Raw genomic sequence first — 21,214 nt, forward strand, 5'->3', positions numbered from 1 at the left:
TTTGCTAACTTTGTATCTAAGATAATTGTGTAGCTTTGAGTAATTATCGGTTAGCTAGCCAGCTATTTTCGCCTGCCGCGCTGCCGTCCTCCTACCTAGCCAACACTGCTAGCTAACACTGCTAGCTAGCCAACTTCTACCGAATAGCAGCACTGTAGAAACTTACATTACAACGGAACGACTTGATTAGCGTAGTGTTAGCTAGTTGTCTTTGCTGTCCTTGTATCCATGATAATTGTGTAGTTTAGAGAAATTTAGAGAAATTGTCGAGGTCACCTAGCCAGCTTCACTTTCAACAACGCAGCCACTGCTAGCCAGGCTACTTCACCAGCCAGCAGTACTATATCATTTTAGTCAATTAGATCTTTTATTTTATTTATTTTTTTGCAACGTAAGCTTAACTTTCTGAACATTCGAGTCGTGTAGCCCACTTGTCATTCTAATCTCCTTTGCTTTAGCGTAGCCTCTTCTGTAGCCTGTCAACTATGTGTCTGTCTATCCCTGTTCTCTCCTCTCTGCACAGACCATACAAACGCTTCACACCGCGTGGCCGCGCCCACCCTAACCTGGTGGTCCCAGCCCGCACGACCCACGTGGAGTTCCAGGTCTCCGGTAGCCTCTGGAACTGCCGATCCGCGGCCAACAAGGCAGAGCTCATCTCAGCCTATGCGTCCCTCCAGTCCCTCGACTTCTTGGCACTGACGGAAACATGGCTCACCACAGATAACACTGCTACTCCTACTGCTCTCTCTTCGTCTGCCCACGTGTTCTCGCACACCCCGAGAGCTTCTGGTCAGCGGGGTGGTGGCACCGGGATCCTCATCTCTCCCAAGTGGTCATTCTCTCTTTCTCCCCTTACCCATCTGTCTATCGCCTCCTTTGAATTCCATGCTGTCACAGTTACCAGCCCTTTCAAGCTTAACATCCTTATCATTTATCGCCCTCCAGGTTCCCTTGGAGAGTTCATCAATGAGCTTGATGCCTTGATAAGCTCCTTTCCTGAGGACGGCTCACCTCTCACAGTTCTGGGTGACTTTAACCTCCCCATGTCTACCTTTGACTCATTCCTCTCTGCCTCCTTCTTTCCACTCCTCTCCTCTTTTGACCTCACCCTCTCACCTTCCCCCCCTACTCACAAGGCAGGCAATACGCTTGACCTCATCTTTACTAGATGCTGTTCTTCCACTAACCTCATTGCAACTCCCCTCCAAGTCTCCGACCACTACCTTGTATCCTTTTCCCTCTCGCTCTCATCCAACACTTCCCACACTGCCCCTACTCGGATGGTATCGCGCCGTCCCAACCTTCGTTCTCTCTCCCCCGCTACTCTCTCCTCTTCCATCCTATCATCTCTTCCCTCTGCCCAAACCTTCTCCAACCTATCTCCTGATTCTGCCTCCTCAACCCTCCTCTCCTCCCTTTCTGCATCCTTTGACTCTCTATGTCCCCTATCCTCCAGGCCGGCTCGGTCCTCCCCTCCCGCTCCGTGGCTCGACGACTCATTGCGAGCTCACAGAACAGGGCTCCGGGCAGCCGAGCGGAAATGGAGGAAAACTCGCCTCCCTGCGGACCTGGCATCCTTTCACTCCCTCCTCTCTACATTTTCCTCTTCTGTCTCTGCTGCTAAAGCCACTTTCTACCACTCTAAATTCCAAGCTTCTGCCTCTAACCCTAGGAAGCTCTTTGCCACCTTCTCCTCCCTCCTGAATCCTCCTCCCCCCCCCCCCCCCCTCCTCCCTCTCTGCAGACGACTTCGTCAACCATTTTGAAAAGAAGGTCGACGACATCCGATCCTCGTTTGCTAAGTCAAACGACACCGCTGGTTCTGCTCACACTGCCCTACCCTGTGCTTTGACCTCTTTCCCCCCTCTCTCTCCAGATGAAATCTCGCGTCTTGTGACGGCCGGCCGCCCAACAACCTGCCCGCTTGACCCTATCCCCTCCTCTCTTCTCCAGACCATTTCCGGAGACCTTCTCCCTTACCTCACCTCGCTCATCAACTCATCCTTGACCGCTGGCTACGTCCCTTCCGTCTTCAAGAGAGCGAGAGTTGCACCCCTTCTGAAAAAACCTACACTCGATCCCTCCGATGTCAACAACTACAGACCAGTATCCCTTCTTTCTTTTCTCTCCAAAACTCTTGAACGTGCCGTCCTTGGCCAGCTCTCCTGCTATCTCTCTCAGAATGACCTTCTTGATCCAAATCAGTCAGGTTTCAAGACTAGTCACTCAACTGAGACTGCTCTTCTCTGTATCACGGAGGCGCTCCGCACTACTAAAGCTAACTCTCTCTCCTCTGCTCTCATCCTTCTAGACCTATCGGCTGCCTTCGATACTGTGAACCATCAGATCCTCCTCTCCACCCTCTCCGAGTTGGGCATCTCCGGCGCGGCCCACGCTTGGATTGCGTCCTACCTGACAGGTCGCTCCTACCAGGTGGCGTGGCGAGAATCTGTCTCCTCACCACGCGCTCTCACCACTGGTGTCCCCCAGGGCTCTGTTCTAGGCCCTCTCCTATTCTCGCTATACACCAAGTCACTTGGCTCTGTCATAACCTCACATGGTCTCTCCTATCACTGCTATGCAGACGACACACAATTAATCTTCTCCTTTCCCCCTTCTGATGACCAGGTGGCGAATCGCATCTCTGCATGTCTGGCAGACATATCAGTGTGGATGACGGATCACCACCTCAAGCTGAACCTCGGCAAGACGGAGCTGCTCTTCCTCCCGGGGAAGGACTGCCCGTTCCATGATCTCGCCATCACGGTTGACAACTCCATTGTGTCCTCCTCCCAGAGCGCTAAGAACCTTGGCGTGATCCTGGACAACACCCTGTCGTTCTCAACTAACATCAAGGCGGTGGCCCGTTCCTGTAGGTTCATGCTCTACAACATCCGCAGAGTACGACCCTGCCTCACACAGGAAGCGGCGCAGGTCCTAATCCAGGCACTTGTCATCTCCCGTCTGGATTACTGCAACTCGCTGTTGGCTGGGCTCCCTGCCTGTGCCATCAAACCCCTACAACTCATCCAGAACGCCGCAGCCCGTCTGGTGTTCAACCTTCCCAAGTTCTCTCACGTCACCCCGCTCCTCCGCTCTCTCCACTGGCTTCCAGTTGAAGCTCGCATCCGCTACAAGACCATGGTGCTTGCCTACGGAGCTGTGAGGGGAACGGCACCTCAGTACCTTCAGGCTCTGATCAGGCCCTACACCCAAACAAGGGCTCTGCGTTCATCCACCTCTGGCCTGCTCGCCTCCCTACCACTGAGGAAGTACAGTTCCCGCTCAGCCCAGTCAAAACTGTTCGCTGCTCTGGCACCCCAATGGTGGAACAAACTCCCTCACGACGCCAGGACAGCGGAGTCAATCACCACCTTCCGGAGACACCTGAAACCCCACCTCTTCAAGGAATACCTAGGATAAAGCAATCCTTCTGCCCCCCCCCCCCCCCCTTAAAAGATTTAGATGCACTATTGTAAAGTGGCTGTTCCACTGGATGTCATTAGGTGAATGCACCAATTTGTAAGTCGCTCTGGATAAGAGCGTCTGCTAAATGACTTAAATGTAAATGTAAATGTAAGTGCAAAAACATGCAACATAGACATAGACAATTACCCACAAAACCCAAATGCCTATGGCTGCCTTAAATATGGCTCTCAATCAGAGACAATGAACCACAGCTGCCTCTAATTGAGAACCAATCTAGGCAGCCATAGACATACAAACACCTAGACAAGATACTGACCCATTAAACATACAAAACCCCTAGACAATCCAAAAACACATAAATTCCCCATGTCACACCCTGACCTAACTAAAATAATAAGGAAAACAAAGATAACTAAGGCCAGGGCGTGACAAGTCAATTGGAGGTGTACCTGTGGATGTATTTCAAGGCCTACCTTCAAACTCAGTGCCTCTTTTCTTGACATCATGGGAAAATCAAAAGAAATCAGCCAGGACCTCAGAAAAAGAATTGTCTGGTTCATCATTGGGAGCAATTTCCAAAGGCATGAAGGTACCACATTCATCTGAAATTGGCTGATTTCTTTTGAGAGGTCATATATGAGAAATAAGATTTTAGTTATTTTAATTAATTTACACACATACGCGAGTATACGCACGGAATATATAATGTCTCCAGAAATAGAAAAGGTTTTGAGGAAGTTGAAATCTGTTCTAGAGATGGATAATGGTAAGGAGAGGAGTGAAAGAGATAGAGAGTGGAAGGAGGAGGGGCTCCCAGTCAACGGGGAACCCGGTGGAATGTTTGGGTGAATCTAATGCCCAGGGTAGAGAGGGATGTACGAGTTTGAGAGTATGGATGTAGAAAGATTAGAATTAATGATAAAGTTGATACAGCAGAAGGTAGAGAGGCTAGACACCGCTAGAGTGTGGTTGTCTGAAGCCAGAAAAAGAGAGGGAGAGTTTCGAAGGGGTAAACTTGCAGATGCTAAGGAGAAGGCAAGACTAGAGAGGCGCATATAGGGTTGGCTATGACGGAGAAGCTTTTTTAACTGCGGCGCGGAAGACTCAGCCTTGGTACCGAGAGACTAAAATACATTCTTGCGAGATAAATTTAGCGAGGTACACGGGGTTTTAAAAAGTTGGGAGTGGAGAAAGTTGAAAAGTTGATTTTACTTTTACGATAGTTTTGGTGCAAAACTCATTTGGAATAAGGGGTATGTTTTTGCCTAGAGGCAGGAATAAGAGTTAGTTTTGGTGTTGGATACTAATTTTCAGGGTAAGTTGCTAGAGGCAAGTGATTTGTTGTGTAATAACGTAAAACTGCGTTAGAGAAAATGGTTTGTGTCATTTAGAGGGACAATGCGTGCATTATAGCTTTGAGCCACTTTTCAGAAGTTGTTAAAAGTTCCAAATAGAATTTTAAAAGTAGCTGAATATCGTCAGGGTAGTCTAAAAAGATGCTTAAAACTAGCAGCGAAAAAATATCTTAAAGGGATACACACACATAAAAGTGGGGGTATGAATTCCAAAGTGACTTTTTCAGTGTGGTCTGATCAGCCTCATTGAAAAACCATTTTAATGGAGAATCTAAGGGCCTTGGCATTTGAGTTTAAGTAGTACTTTAAAGTACTTTACACCACTGAAAGTAGTCTGGCTACTTTTGCCATTAGTGTAGGCTGTTGATGGGAGGACGGCTCATAACCTAATAATGGATGGAATTGAATGGTATCAAACAAACATGTTTGATACCATTCCATTTACTCTATTCCAGTGACTATTATGAGCCGTCCTCCCCTCCAGCCTCCACTGGCTGCCATAACATTCAAAAATATTACACTTATGTGACATCGTCTGCTGAACCCCATTTCTGCCTCAAACCTGTCTGAATGAATCTACTAAAATAATAAATGTCCGTGAGGGAGTCTAGGTCGCCCCATTTTAAGGATTATTGTGCTTCAATTAGCAGTAGTGCGTACATGGGCTACTAGAATGAGAACCATAGGTGTTTTTGCAGAACATGGCATATGCTCTGTTTGCCATTAATTCATGCCCTTGTACCTTCCTTGTTATTATTTGCGATTCTGAAACATGGAATTGTAACAGATGTGATTTAAATGGAGTCCACAGAGGTTCTTACTATGTGGTAGGCTAATTGATTGTCAGCCTCAGTACAGCCTGCAGTGTATTTCTCAACCTTTTATATTGCCTTTGTCGGTAAGCATGTAAAGAACATAATTTGATTCAATCACATGGAGGACAAAACACTCAATGTACAGAAAATGATTAATGCATTTGATTGAAGCAATAGTAAACTCGCGTATCGTCAACTATTTCAGCACCGTTTTGCGCAATTAAGCATAGGGTCTTGATAAATCATTCGTCAGATTTTTATTTTCACCGAATCGCCGTTTTGATATTGTTTAGGCCAGTGGTTCGCAAACTGTGGGGTCGACAGGGGGGGTGCGGGGGTTCGGCTTTAGGAACTCAGTCTGGCTTTCAATTTACTCTTGAAAGCTGTAATCGTAAAATGTACAAGGTGCAATTTCGAAATTGGGTAGTGCATAATCAGTTTCCCTCTTGTCATTGCATACCCTAGAAAGCTATTTATAACTTGTCAGAAATGTCCAGATTAACTAGACCATGTCAGTTATATTTTTTTATCTAGGATTTTTAGCACATAGATATTATATATTTTTGTCACTCAAATATCACATGAATACACATTAGACATGGCGAAATGTATAGAATTGCAAGAAATGTTGCTTTAAAACTGCAACATTTTCTTTGCACCCCATGACAAAATGTGGAGAATAGCAGGAAATAAGCTTTTAACCTTATATATTCTCTCCACCCAACAAGAAGGGTGTGAACAGTTTGTGCCCATAGAAATAGATGTTGCACGTGGAGGGGGGCGCGGGATGTTCCCGAATGCTGGAAGGGGTGCCCCGAGTGAAAAAGTTTGGGAACCCCTGGGTTAGGCTACAATTATGCTGTGGAAATGTTAGCTAAATGGAGGTGAGTGCTGCTCATGATCATCTTGTCTAGTTTTCTCATTTATTAGCTGTGATCAGAATTTTTTGCCAGCATGTTATGTAGGCTACCTTAACAAGTGGATTATTTTTGCTCTTCAGTCACTTAGCCCAGGCCTATAGCCAGCCTACTGCCGGCCAAAAGCCTGTGACTTGTCCTAATCAATCAATATGATTTTGTTTCACTGAATCTCCGTCTGTAGCCTATATTTAGTTCATTCTCTGGCTGACCAAATAAGTGGAGGTGGTATAGCTAATCTATTTGTTTGCTCATCCATCACTGATCAGAAACATTTAGCATGCAATAATGTAGCTTAAATCAAGTGTAGACCTATTATTTTTGCTCGATTGCGTATAGGCCCACGGAGGTTGTTAAATATGAACATGAGACTCAAATGCTTTTGAAAATATAGATTGCTATTATTTTGTATCGGTATAATGATGAAGACACTCAATGTAAGAGCCTACGCCTGCTCCCCGACAAAGCAGAGTGCGGGTAGAAAAGAGATGAAACGGGGATCAAAAAACCACGGGCTTGCATTGGGCTCTGTTTGAAAATATCACTTTTTTTATGACATCGGTTCCACATGTTGAAAAATATTGTTTGTATTTTATTCTGATTTATTTCATTATATTCTTAGCCTACTATAAAATATACAGTGTACAAAACATTAGGAATACCTGCTCTTTCCATGACATAGACGGACCAGGTGAATCTATGATCCTTTATTGATGCCACCTGTTAAATCCATTTCAATCAGTGTAGATGAAGGGGAGGAGACAGGTTAAAGAAGGATTTTTATTCCTTAAGACAATTGAGACATCGATTATGTATGTATGCTATTCAGAGGTTGAATGGCCAAGACAAAATATTCAGAAATCGCTTTCTCCATTTCCCGGTTGATAAAATTCTAATAGTTTCCCAAATTTTTGTTTGTGTCAAAATAAGCATGTATAGTGTAGAGAATCATTGTACCAAACCGCAGCGCCGACCCTCATTCAAGGCACCTGTTTTGAGCCCCACCAAAATAGCTAAAAATAATAATAATAAATAAACTTTTGGGGGGGGTTCCTGTTTTGCATGTTATTTTGACATGAATATGTGTCACATATCAGTTTGCAAACAATGTGAAAAATATTGAGTTAATAAAGCCGCATACAAACTTTTTGATTTCTTGAGTAAGTAATCTCCAAAATGCAGGTGTTTCAGCCTAGCTCAGTGCTTTCTGTGGTGGTGTTGCTTGCCAGTAGAAAATGCGGAGGGTTGCACCGTCATTGGGTGATGTTCTCTAGTTGTGCTGTGATTGGCTCAGTGTTCTGTCACTCATGGGGACACTACGTCACCGCCAAATCTAAGAGTAGAGCTTGGACTGATCATGTCAACATCATCCTTTCTAAATCTTAGCTAGCAAGTTCGCAGTCATCATCATGAATCAAGTCGACAATCTACTGTCAAATGCTTTTTAATCCTTGTCATATGAAGAGAAATAATAAAGCAAAATTATAGATAAAACATATCGGTGTTCATCGGCCATTGGACATGAACATTACACAAGTTGGAAATCGCAAATTCAACAATGAGTGGTTTGGAAGTAATTGGTGGCTAACTTACTTACTTACTTACTTACTTTATTGTCCCCATGGGGAAATTTTGTTGCAGTGTCATGTACACATTTAAAGTGGCGTTAAATACAAAACAAGATTGACAATACAACTTTCAATAACAGTCACGCACCAATAAATAAAATACAATTTTAAATTTTAAATTTTAAAAAGACTAGCCTGCTGACCTTACGGGGAACATTTGCCCGAGCTATTTAAGAGGGATATCACACCTGGCACAAATGATTGTCTCGTTCTATTTTTCCTGCTGAGGGGTGCCCTATACCTGCGCCCAGAGGGGAGTAATTCAAAGTCCAGGTACAGGGGGTGACTTGGGTCTAAAATGATTTTGTGAGCCTTACGGAGGGCCCTGACCTTAAAAATCTCATCCAGGCCTGTCTGTTTGACTCCAAGTACCTTGCTTGCGGTGGTAATAATCCTTCTCAGCATGTTTCTCTGACTGACAGTGGCATTGCCAAACCAACAAACAATACAAAAAGTTAAAATACTCTCAATAAAGGATTTGTAAAACAGAGTCAATATAGTACAGTCTATATTAAAAGAACCCAACTTTTTTAGAAAGTACAGTCTCTGTTGGCTCTTTTTGTAGATCTGGTCTGTACATTTACTCCACTGAAGCTTACTGTCCAAAAAGACACCCAGATATTTATATTCCTCTACAATTTCTATGTTCTGACCTCTGATAGATGTTGCAGAGGTAGGTGTTGTACGCTTCCTGAAGTCTATGCACATCTCTTTGGTCTTGTTGGTATTGAGGACCAAGTGTGATTCCTCACACCACTCTACAAAGTCATCTAGGACCGGGCCATGATGTTCCTCGTCATCATGCAACAGGCTGATCAAGGCAGTGTCATCAGCGAACTTAACGAGGTGTCTGTCAGTATGGGAACTAGTACAACTATTAGTGTACAAGATGTACAGAAGTGGGGACAAAACACATCCCTGAGGAGAGCCTGTATTGGTATTGCGTATATCCGACACATGGGGACCTATTTTGACTCGCTGTGAGCGTTGGCTCAGGAAGTCCAACAGCCACAAAACCAGCCCCCCATCTAAGGAAAAGTCCCGAATGAGTCTCTGTGCCAGAATGTAGGGCTGGATTGTGTTGAAGGCAGAAGAAAAGTCAACAAACAGAACCCTGACATGGGATTTGGTACCTTCTAGATGTCTATAGACCATGTTAAGGAGGGTAAGAATGGCATCATCAACTCCTCTGCTGGTCTGATAGGCAAACTGAAGTGGGTCGAGGGAGCTTCTGAGTGACACTGAGAATATGACTTTTCACAATTTTCTCAAGGCATTTCATAACTAAGGATGTCAAAGCGACAGGGCGATAGTCATTCAGCACAGAGGGATTCGATACTTTAGGAATTGGTATAATTATAGATTTTTTCCACAATACTGGAACGTGTTGCTGGTTGAGTGAGGATTGGAAAATGTCTGTAAAAACACCAGCCAGTTGTTCAGCACAGTGCTTTAACACATGCCCACTTATTTTGTCTGGGCCTGGGCTTTTGTATGTGTTACATCCCCTGAACAACTTTAGAACATCAGACTGTTGAACAACAACTCTCTCAAACATTTGTAATGATGCTTCCATTTGTTTTACCTCCGACACGAAGTTGTCTGATTCAAATCTTGAGAAGAAAACATTCAGTTCATTAGCCATGTTCTGGCCCTCATATTCCCCAAGGTCAACACTGGTTTTTCCCCTGCCTATATGGGGGGCGCTAGCCATGGATTTAATCCCTTGCCAGGCCACCCTTGCGTTTCCTGAGGAGAGGGTCCTCTCCACCCTTTGCTTGTATGCCTCCTTGTCCACCAGTATCTGTCTTTTTATCTCACGTTGTACATCTCTTAAAGCCTGTCTATCACCCCCAGCATAAACTGCCTTCTTCCTATCAAGTAGTGATTTTAGATGTTTTGATACCCAAGGCTTGTTGTTAGGGAAGATTTTACAGGTCTTAGTAGGCACAACTGACTCAACACAGAAGTTTACATAGTCTGAAATAACCTCTGTGAGTTCATCCAGATCAGAGCTGCTGTCCTCAAATACCTCCCACATTGTACAGTCAAAACACCCCTGGAGACAAGTGATACTGTTGTCATTCCAGATCTGGACAGTTTTAACTGTGGGTTTCTCCCTCTCCAGGAGGCAACAGTAAGTTGGCCTGAGGTAGACCACATTGTGGTCTGATGTCCCCAGAGGAGGTCTGGTGGTGGCAGAGAACGCCTTTGGTATTGTCCCATAGCACAAATCAAGAGTCCTATTTTTCCTAGTGTGACATTTCACATACTGATGGTATGTGCGCAGGACTTTGCGCAAGGTACAGTTGTTAAAATCCCCTAAAATAAATTTGGGTGCGTCGGGGGAGATGGATTCCAGTTTCTGTGACAGATTATAAATAATCTCTGATGCCTTTGTTATATTAGCTTTTGGTTGAATGTACACAACGGTAACAAACAATTGGGGGAACTCACGGGGCAGATAGTAAGGTCGCAGTGACACAGAAAGCAGTTCAATGTCGGGGGTACAGAGTCGCTCTCTTACCAGGATCGATTTACACCACTGGTCCCTGACAAGCAGGCAGACGCCCCCGCCGTGAAGTTTCCCTGTGACTGTCAGATCGCGGTCCGCTCTGACCAGGGTGAAGCCGGCCGGCTCCACTTCTCTGTCCGGGACTCTGTCATCCAGCCAAGTCTCAGTAAATGCCAGCAAACAGGCCTCCCGGTATTCGTGTTGGAAGCGCAGATTCGCTGACAACTCATCCGCTTTCCCCCTCAGTGACTGGGCATTAATCAGCAAGGTGGTGGGTAAGGGAAGTTTGTTCTTAATTTTTTTAAGTCGTTGTCTGATTCCCCCGCGTTTTCCACGTTTGCATTTGGGTTTGTAATCCACTCGCAGACAATCAGGTATTAGATGGGCCATTGGGATATCCATCGCGTTCGTATTTGAGTTGCATTGTAGTAAAAACTCCCTGCTGTATTGGATTCCGCTGCCAGCAGCGTTTTCATTATTTAGTCCGTTCGTAGCGGGTATGTACACGATCAACAAGATCAGTCCAACACCCCACCACTGGAAATCCATGGTTGGCAGAATGTTTGTAAACTAAGTGTACAAATTAAAAACATAAAATAACGCCACTAAGTGTACAAATTAAAAACATAACATTAAAAACATAAGATAACGCCACACCAAACGTCACACACACTGCAGGTCGCAACAGAGCCACGCCCCCCCTGTCCGCCTGATCGGCTGAACTGCAAGCATTGCAAAGCAATCACTAACCTGCTATTCAGTGGAGTGGCTGTGTGTTTCCAAGTCTGGGTATAAGGGTCTCTTTTACAAGTATAAAAGGTTAAACATTCAACATTGGCCATTCTGTCAATCCAGCATGACTTCTTCCGCGCTCAAAACGACTGGAAACTCAGAACTAGGAAATCTGACTTCAGTGAGTTCAAGACAACTGGGAACTGGGGGGGGAAAACGAGCTCTGACTGGGAAAATTTGTTTTGAACGGTCATCCAACTTGGAATTCCAAGTCGCGAACTCGGGTCTCTTTCTAGAGCTACGACCCTGAAGGTCACTGATGTCGTCATGATTCAACATTGTTTTTTTCAGAGTTCCCAGTTGTCTTGAAAGCACCATAAATCCAGAGAATGCCAGACTTTAATTCAGATCATTTGAGTCAATTGGACCTCCAGCACATTTGTGGCCTGCTGGAGGTCATTTTGCAGGGCTCTGGCAGTGCTCCTCCTGCTCAAAGGCGGAGGTAGCGGTCCTGCTGCTGGGTTGTTGCCCTCCTACGGCCTCCTCCACGTCTCCTGATGTACTGGCCTGTCTCCTGGTAGCGCCTCCATGCTCTGGACACTACGCTGACAGACACAGCAAACCTTCTTGCCACAGCTCGCATTGATGTGCCATCCTGGATGAGCTGCACTACCTGAGCCACTTGTGTGGGTTGTAGACTCCGTCTCATGCTACCACTTGAGTGAGAGCACCGCCAGCATTCAAAAGTGACCAAAACATCAGCCAGGAAGCATAGGAACTGAGAAGTGGTCTGTGGTCACCACCTGCAGAATCACTCCTTTATTGGGGGTGTCTTGCTAATTTCCTCTAATTTCCACCTTTTGTCTATTAAATTTGCACAACAGCATGTGAAATGTATTGTCAATCAGTGTTGCTTCCTAAGTGGACAGTTTGATTTCACAGAAGTGTGATTGATTTGGAGTTACATTGTGTTGTTTAAGTGATCCCTTTATTTTTTTGAGCAGTGTATATATATATTTTTTTTACATAAACAAAATTAATCTCAACACATTCAACTATGCACTGTGGGTCCCCTAAGATACCAGCCCCGACTGCAATATCTAATATACTTTCATTCGCGCGGTAAAATTATTCCATACAAACTTTGTGTCCCCAAACACTTTAAAACTCGCAGGTCATTCAAACTTGGTATAAGTACGCCGACTTAACTCAATGTACTACTCTTATTCTATAAACTTATCTTTTTTCCAATATAACTGGCCCCTGGCCACTATTATTACTGTTATATTGCCGTTTATTTGCATTCCCACCTCATATGTAGGCCCCAACCTACGTCATACACACTTTTTTTATTTATTTTTTACTTCACCTTTATTTAACCAGGTAGGCTAGTTGAGAACAAGTTCTCATTTGCAACTGCGACCTGGCCAAGATAAAGCATAGCAGTGTGAACAGACAACAACACAGAGTTACACATGGAGTAATAAACAAGTCAATAACATGGTAGAAAAAAAGAGAATCTATATACAATGTGTGCAAAAGGCATGAGGAGGTAGGCAATAAATCGAATAATTACAATTTAGCAGATTAACACTGGAGTGATAAATCATCAGATGATCATGTGCAAGTAGAGATACTGGTGTGCAAAAGAGCAGAAAAGTAAATAAATAAAAGCAGTATGGGGGGTGAGGTAGGTAAATGGGTGGGCTATATACCGATGGACTATGTACAGCTGCAGCGATCGGTTAGCTGCTCGGATAGCAGATGTTTAAAGTTGTTGAGGGAGATAAAAGTCTCCAACTTCAGAGATTTTTGCAATTCGTTCCAGTCGCAGGCAGCGTCCAAATGAGGTTTTGGCTTTAGGGATGATCAGTGAGATACACCTGCGCGTGCTACGGGTGGGTGTAGCCATCGTGACCAGTGAACTGAGATAAGCCGGCACTTTACCTAGCATAGCCTTGTAGATGACCTGGAGCCAGTGGGTCTGACGACGAACATGTAGCGAGGGCAAGCCGACTAGGGCATACAGGTCGCAGTGGTGGGTCGTATAAGGTGCTTTAGTAACAAAACGGATGGCACTGTGATAAACTGCATCCAGTTTGCTGAGTAGAGTATTGGAAGCTATTTTGTAGATGACATCGCCGAAGTCGAGGATCGGTAGGATAGTCAGTTTTACTAGGGTAAGTTTGGCGGCGTGAGTGAAGGAGGCTTTGTTGCGAAATAGAAAGCCGACTCTAGATTTGATTTTGGATTGGAGATGTTTGATATGAGTCTGGAAGGAGAGTTTGCAGTCTAGCCAGACACCTAGGTACTTATAGATGTCCACATATTCTAGGTCGGAACCGTCCAGGGTGGTGATGCTAGTCGGGCGTGCGGGTGCAGGCAGCGAACGGTTGAAAAGCATGCATTTGGCGAGTAGCAGCGGGGCGGGCGGGGCTGTTGGCCAAGGTTGGAGTCGCCAGGAGGAAGGCATGGCCAGCCGTTGAGAAATGCTTGTTGAAGTTTTCGATTATCACGGATTTATCGGTGGTGACCGTGTTACCTAGCCTCAGTGCAGTGGGCAGCTGGGAGGAGGTGCTCTTGTTCTCCATGGACTTTACAGTATCCCAGAACTTTTTGGAGTTAGAGCTACAGGATGCAAATTTCTGCTTGAAAAAGCTGGCCTTTGCTTTCCTGACTGACTGCGTGTATTGGTTCCTGACTTCCCTGAACAGTTGCATATCGCGGGGGCTCTTCGATGCTATTGCAGTTCGCCACAGGATGTTTTTGTGCTGGTCGAGGGCAGTCAGGTCTGGAGTGAACCAAGGGCTATATCTGTTCTTAGTTCTGCATTTTTTGAACGGAGCATGCTTGTCTAATATGGTGAGGAAGTAACTTTTAAAGAATGACCAGGCATCCTCAACTGACGGGATGAGGTCAATATCCTTCCAGGGTACCCGGGCCAGGTCGATTAGAAAGGCCTGCTCGCAGAAGTGTTTTAGGGAGCGTTTGACAGTGATGAGGGGTGGTGGTTTGACCGCGGACCCGTAGCGGATACAGGCAATGAGGCAGTGATCGCTGAGATCTTGATTGAAGACAGCAGAGGTGTATTTGGAGGGCAAGTTGGTCAGGATAATGTCTATTAGGGTGCCCATGTTTACGGATTTAGGGTTGTACCTGGTGGGTTCCTTGATGATTTGTGTGAGATTGAGGGCATCTAGCTTAGATTGTAGGACTGCCGGGGTGTTAAGCATATCCCAGTTTAGGTCACCTAACAGAACAAACTCTGAAGCTAGATCAATTCACAGATGGTGTCCAGGGCACAGCTGGGAGCTGAGGGGGGTCGGTAGCAGGCGGCAACAGTGAGAGACTTATTTCTGGAGAGATTCATTTTTAAAATTAGAAGTTCGAACTGTTTGGGCATAGACCTGGAAAGTATGACAGAACTTTGCAGGCTATCTCTGCAGTAGATTGCAACTCCTCCCCCTTTGGCAGTTCTATCTTGACGGAAAGTGTTATAGTAGGGTATGGAAATCTCAGAATTTTTGGTGGCCTTCCTAAGCCAGGATTCAGACACGGCAAGGACATCAGGGTTGGCAGAGTGTGCTAAAGCGGTGAGTAAGACAAACTTAGGGAGGAGGCTTCTGATGTTGACATGCATGAGGCCAAGGCTTTTTCGATCACAGAAGTCAACAAATGAGGGTGCCTGGGGACATACAGGGCCTGGGTTTACCTCCACATCACCCGAGGAACAGAGGAGTAGTAGGATGAGCGTGCGGCTAAAGGCTGAACAACAGTATACAAGGCATATTGATATTTGAGAGAGACATACAGTAAGGCATAAAGTGATTGCAGGTCTTGATTGGGAGAGCTAGCTAAAACAACAGGTGAGATAACAGCAGCTAGTCAGCTAACACAGCAACAGCAGGTAAAAATGGCGACGACTAGGCAGAGAGGGTCGGATTAACTACACACAGAGCCTGAGTTAAAACACAGAGCCAACAGATAAAACACAAATAAACAGAATGGAGTACCGTGAATTAATGGACAGTCCGGCAGGCATCAGCTATGTAGCCAAGTGATCATAGTGTCCAGGGGGCAGCCGTAGATGGAGCAGGGAAGCCGCCACTACGCTGGCACGCGGCGTTTAAAGTCAGTAGCCCGGGGGGTGGTCTGCTCAGACGGAGGGGGTCTGTTCAGACGGAGGCCGGTTGAGGGCACAGCGGATGGGGTATTCGTCTGCAGACCAGACGTGGTCGTGTCGACAGAGAACCCAAGCCGGATGGCGATGGCGAAAGAGAGGTTGTAATTGTAGAATTGTGTTTGCTAACTGGTGCTAGCTTCGTGGCAGTGGCGCTAGCTGCGCTAGCTGCAAGCTAGCTGTGAGGATCAGAAGTAGTGGCTCAGGGATTACGGCAGGAATCCGGCGTTGTTGTCGAGAGACAGTCCGATGCTGGTAAATTGGTGAGTAATATCCAGGCTAATAACAGGGCTGGTGTCTGTGCAGAAGGTAAAAGCTGCTAGCAGCGGCTAAAAATGACTAAATAGCTTGTAGCTGATTAGCTGGTTAGCTACTGGGGGTTCTTGAATGTGTTCCAAAGTTAAAAAATAATAGCGATTCCGTATCACATTGGGTGAGGTAGGTTACTGGAAGGTATAATCGAATTAAAAATCGAAAAGAGATAGAATATATATATATTTTTAAATATATACAAGAAATACGAAAAATACAAACGTACATGAGAGGACGAAACAAAACATGTCTACACTGCTACGCCATCTTGGATGATCATGGCGTAGAGCCATCTAGGCTCTGCCTAGTACATTACTTCCGTTATTGTATGATATTACCCTCACTTATACTTGTAAGCCTCAACTTACGTCATGCATTCAGTACATTTCATTTACACATTGCATCTTTGAATGATTTTGATCAAATAAAATTGCATTTGCCATTACTTGGTCCACGGTACTTTAGACTATTCGTATACTGGATATAAGGAATTTGGTAACTTACATCAAACAAGTGTCTCACAAAATAAATTTGGATAATGCCAATATGCAAAACTTTAGTATTTTATACAATAGGTATCTGCTTACCTTTTTTTTAGTAGACCGGTCTTTTTGTGAGAAACTCCGTCCGACGACAGTAAAGGTATCTTAGCTGGCTCGTCACTGTCCAGCAAAGCCCTTAAACCGGACCATGTCGGGGAATCACCATGAAAGCTCTGCGTGTAACAAATCCGGTATCAGGATAAATAAAAAGCAAGGTCTGCTAACTTTCTTTAATTATGTTTAATTAACGCAAACAATAAATGGCAAATGCAATTTTCGTATATACGGGTATCTTTATAAAAAACATCTTAATATCTGATAGCGAGTAAACAACCTCGGAATATAAAAGACAAGAGTGCGTCTTCCAGCCCACCAATAAATTACATAATTCAACCCTCCCGGTTAGTAAATGTACCTCAACATGCCCCCGGAGAAGGCAGAGTAACGACACCAGCCTTTTAGCGAGGCTGACAACAACGCTCGTGTCGAAAAATGAATTTCGTTATTAAAAATGACACACTGCTCGCACGCGCCAACGAGCGTCTAGAAGTCAGTTCTATTTGTGACGCAGTCCGCTCTGCACTTCGCGCTGGTTTATAGAAGCAGGTACCCACTGCCATCTCCTCATTGGTTTATAGAAACAGGTACCCACGTGCCTTCTCCTCAGTGGTTTATAGAAGCAGGTACCCACGTGCCATCTCCTCATTGGTTTATAAAAGCAGGTACCTACGTGCCATCTCCTGATTGGTTTATAGAAGCAGGTACCCACGTGCCATCTCCTCATTTACTCATCTCCTCATACCACCCTGCATACCACTGCTGGCTTGCTTCTGAAGCTAAGCAGGGTTGGTCCTGGTCAGTCCCTGGATGGGAGACCAGGTGCTGCTGGAAGTGGTGTTGGAGGGCCAGTAGGAGGCACTCTTTCCTCTGGTCTAAACAAAGAGCCCAATGCCCCAGGGCAGTGATTGGGGACACTGCTCTGTGTAGGGTGCCGTCTTTCGGATGGGCCGTTAAACGGGTGTCCTGACTCTCTGAGGTCATTAAAGATCCCATGGCACTTATCGTAAGAGTAGGGGTGTTAACCCCGGTGTCCTGGCTAAATTCTCAATCTGGCCCTCAACCATCACGGTCACCTAATAATCCCCAGTTTACAATTGGCTCATTCATCCCCCTCCTCTCCCCTGTAACTATTCCCCAGGTCGTTGCTGCAAATGAGAACGGGTTCTCAGTCAACTTACCTGGTAAAATAACGGATAAATAAAAAATGTATCAAAAAAATTAAAAACTTAACATAAACATAAATGCAAAAATCTCTGAAGTTGGAGACTTTTATCTCCCTCAACAACTTTAAACATCTGCTATCTGAGCAGCTAACCGATCGCTGCAGCTGTACATAGTCCATCGGTATATAGCCCACCCAATTTACCTACCTCATCCCCATACTGTTTTCATTTATTTACTTTTCTGCTCTTTTGCACACCAGTATCTCTATTTGCACATGATCATCTGATGATTTATCACCCCAGTGTTAATCTGCTAAATTGTAATTATTCACTCCTATGGCCTATTTATTGCCTACCTCCTCATGCCTTTTGCACACATTGTATATAGATTCTCTTTTTTTTTCTTTTTTCCCCCTACTATGTTATTGACTTGTTTATTGTTTACTCCATGTGTAACTCTGTGTTGTTGTCTGTTCACACTGCTATGCTTTATCTTGGCCAGGTCGCAGTTGCAAATGAGAACTTGTTCTCAACTAGCCTACCTGGTTAAATAAAGGTGAAATAAAAATAAAATAAAAATAACTTCTTTAAACAATAAAAGCTAATTTACGAACATTTCTGAAAATGGATATATAGCTTTTTGGAATGAAACTCTTCTTCTGTTTCCCCCATCTGAGCTCAGAGTAGATGCGATGTAATGTTTGTCTCTGTTGTGTTGAAGTCCAATCAAGCAGGAGAGACCAGCCTCCCCTGTACCCAGCTGTGTGTCCATGAAGAGTGACCAGTCTATGAATCCTCCTATGAAGTTTAGAGAGGGAGACTTTTCTACTGAACAAAGGTAAGAAGAACTCATGGGTCATGGTCAGTGAGTTAAACAACACTGTCTCTAGTCATTTCTCCTCTCCCATTTTCCCATTTATTTTTGTTGATTTCATAATCCATAGGCTAATCCTTTTTTCCAATTTCATAGTCCTAAAACAATATTAAACAAACACAACATTCCCTCCGTGTGTGTGTGTGTGTGTGTGTGTGTACTCCCTGGATGAGGAGATGTAATCTCATGTTTTGTCCACAGAAACCAACAGGAGAGATCAGAGTCAGAGATTCTCAGTGGTCAGTCTTCCCAGAGTCATCAAACAGACCTGGCCTCCATATTCAGTGTATGTGGTCCTGTTATGTACATTGTTTTTGTTTACCTCAATTAAAGTTGACCTGTCAATCATTCATTGTGTTGATGAGAAAGCATTTTGTCTCTTGCTTAACTTAAATACTTTATTTATTTCAGTTGCTTGAAGAGAAAATTATGACATTTGTGAAGAACGAGCTGAAGATGTTCAAGAGGATTCTTAGTCCAGAACTCCCAGAAGGCTTTGAGAGTCAGAAGCAGGATAAGGAAGTGGTGGATGCTGAATATGAGTAGCAGGAGAGCAGTGCCAGAGAGGGGGCTCTGAAGACCACACTGCACGTCCTGAGGAAAATGAACCAGAAGGACCTTGCTGACACACTGGAGAAAAGTAAGAGCTGTCTGCCTCATGTTGAATGTTGTTTTATAACATTTAAAAGCTGTAGCTAAAGTACAGCTAAAGTAGCTGTGTAACTCAATGATATTGTAGCAGCCTTAACCTAGTGACCTCATGAAGTAGCAGCAGGGATGTGTTGTGTTGATTAATTTAGACAGAGAGAGAGAGAACATTAATAATACCACCAATACTACCAATAATAATATAATCAGTCACACCAGTCTGTAATGCATTATAAAAACATTTAAACATTTATACAGTCAGTTAAGAGAGTAAATTATTATAATTTAACACTTTATAACAGTCCTTCAATACTGTAGGCATTAAAACAGGCGTAATATTAATATCCTCTGTGTTACTTCTTCATTCAGATGAGCTTGCTGTGATTTGCCAACGTGAACTCAAATCTAATCTAAAGAAGAAGTTTCAATGTGTATTTGAGGGGTTCGCTAAACAAGGAAATCCAACACTTCTCAATAAGATCTACACAGAGCTCTACTTCACAGAGGGTGGAACAGGAGAGGTCAATAATGAACATGAGCTGAGACAGATTGAGACAACAACCAGGAAACAAGCAAGACCAGAGATTGCAATCAAATGTAACGACATCTTCAAACCCTTAACTGGACAAGACAAACTTATCAGAACTGTGCTGACAAAGGGAGTCGCTGGCATTGGAAAAACAGTCTCTGTGCAGAAGTTCATTCTGGACTGGGCTGAAGGAAAAGCAAATCAGGATTTCCAATTTGTATTTTCATTCCCTTTCCGGGAGCTGAATTTGATGAAAGGGGAAAAACACACATTCATTGAACTTCTCAATCACTTCTCAATGGAAACCAAAGAATCAAGAATCTCTATCTACAACAAGTACAAAGTTCTGTTCATCTTTGATGGTCTGGATGAGTGCCGACTGCCCCTAGACTTCCAGAAGAACAAGATGTGTTGGGACGTCACAGAGTCAACCTCAGTGGATGTTCTGCTGACAAATCTCATCAAGGGAAATCTGCTTCCCTCTGCTCTCCTCTGGATAACTACCCGACCTGCAGCAGCCAATAAGATCCCTTCATGGTGTGTTGACCAGGTGACAGAGGTACGAGGGTTCAATGACCCACAGAAGGAGGAGTACTTCAGGAAGAGATTCAGTGATGAGGACCTGGCCAGCAGAATCATCTCACACATGAAGACATCAAGGACCTCCACATCATGTGCCACATTCCAGTCTTCTGCTGGATTTCTGCAACAGTCCTTGAACACATGCTGAAACATAAGAGAGAAGAGATGCCCAAGAATCTGACTGAGATGTACACACACCTTGTTGTGTTTCATACCAAACAGAAGAATGAAAAGTATCTTGGGAAAGAAGAGACAGGTCGACACTGGAATAAAGAGAGCATTCTGTCACTGGGAAAACTGGCTTTTCAACAGCTTGTGAAGGGCAATTTGATTTTCTATGACGAAGACCTGAAAGAGGCTGGTATTGATGTCAATGAAGCCTCAGTGTACTCAGGATTGTGCACTCAGCTCTTTAAAGAGGAATTTGGGCTGTACCAGGACAAGGTGTACTGCTTTGTTCATCTGAGCATTCAGGAGTTTCTGGCTGCTGTATATGTGTTCCTCTCATTCATCAACAACAATGAGAATCTAATGGACAAACTGCAATCAGCGTCCAGTCAACTTTCTTTGCATTTCAGAGACAAGCCTGACGTTACTGTCTACAAGAGTGCTGTGGATAAAGCCTTACAAAGTGAAACAGGAAACCTGGACCTTTTCCTCCTCTTCCTTCTTGGCCTCTCACTGGAGTCCAATCAGAAGCACTTACGAGGTCTACTGACAAAGACTAGAAGCAGCTCACAGAGCCATGAAGAAACATTCAAGTACATCAAGGAGAAGATCGGGGAGAATCCCTCTCCAGAGAGGAGCATCAATCTGTTCCACTGTCTGAATGAACTGAATGACCATTCTCTAGTGGAGGAGATCCAAAGCTACCTGAGATCAGGAAGTCTCTCTTTAGTGTCTATTATAAATGATATGTCATGTCCTTAA

At 44.5% G+C, this 21,214-nt stretch overlaps 1 pseudogene; it reads left to right on the forward strand.

Annotated features, from left to right (window-relative positions):
• Positions 1-18,214: 18,214 nt before the first annotated feature.
• On the forward strand, positions 18,215-21,214 carry LOC139564829 (NLR family CARD domain-containing protein 3-like; annotated as a pseudogene).

This window comes from Salvelinus alpinus, chromosome 36 (genome assembly GCF_045679555.1).
Source record: "Salvelinus alpinus chromosome 36, SLU_Salpinus.1, whole genome shotgun sequence".
NCBI classification, from domain to species: Eukaryota; Metazoa; Chordata; class Actinopteri; order Salmoniformes; family Salmonidae; genus Salvelinus; species Salvelinus alpinus.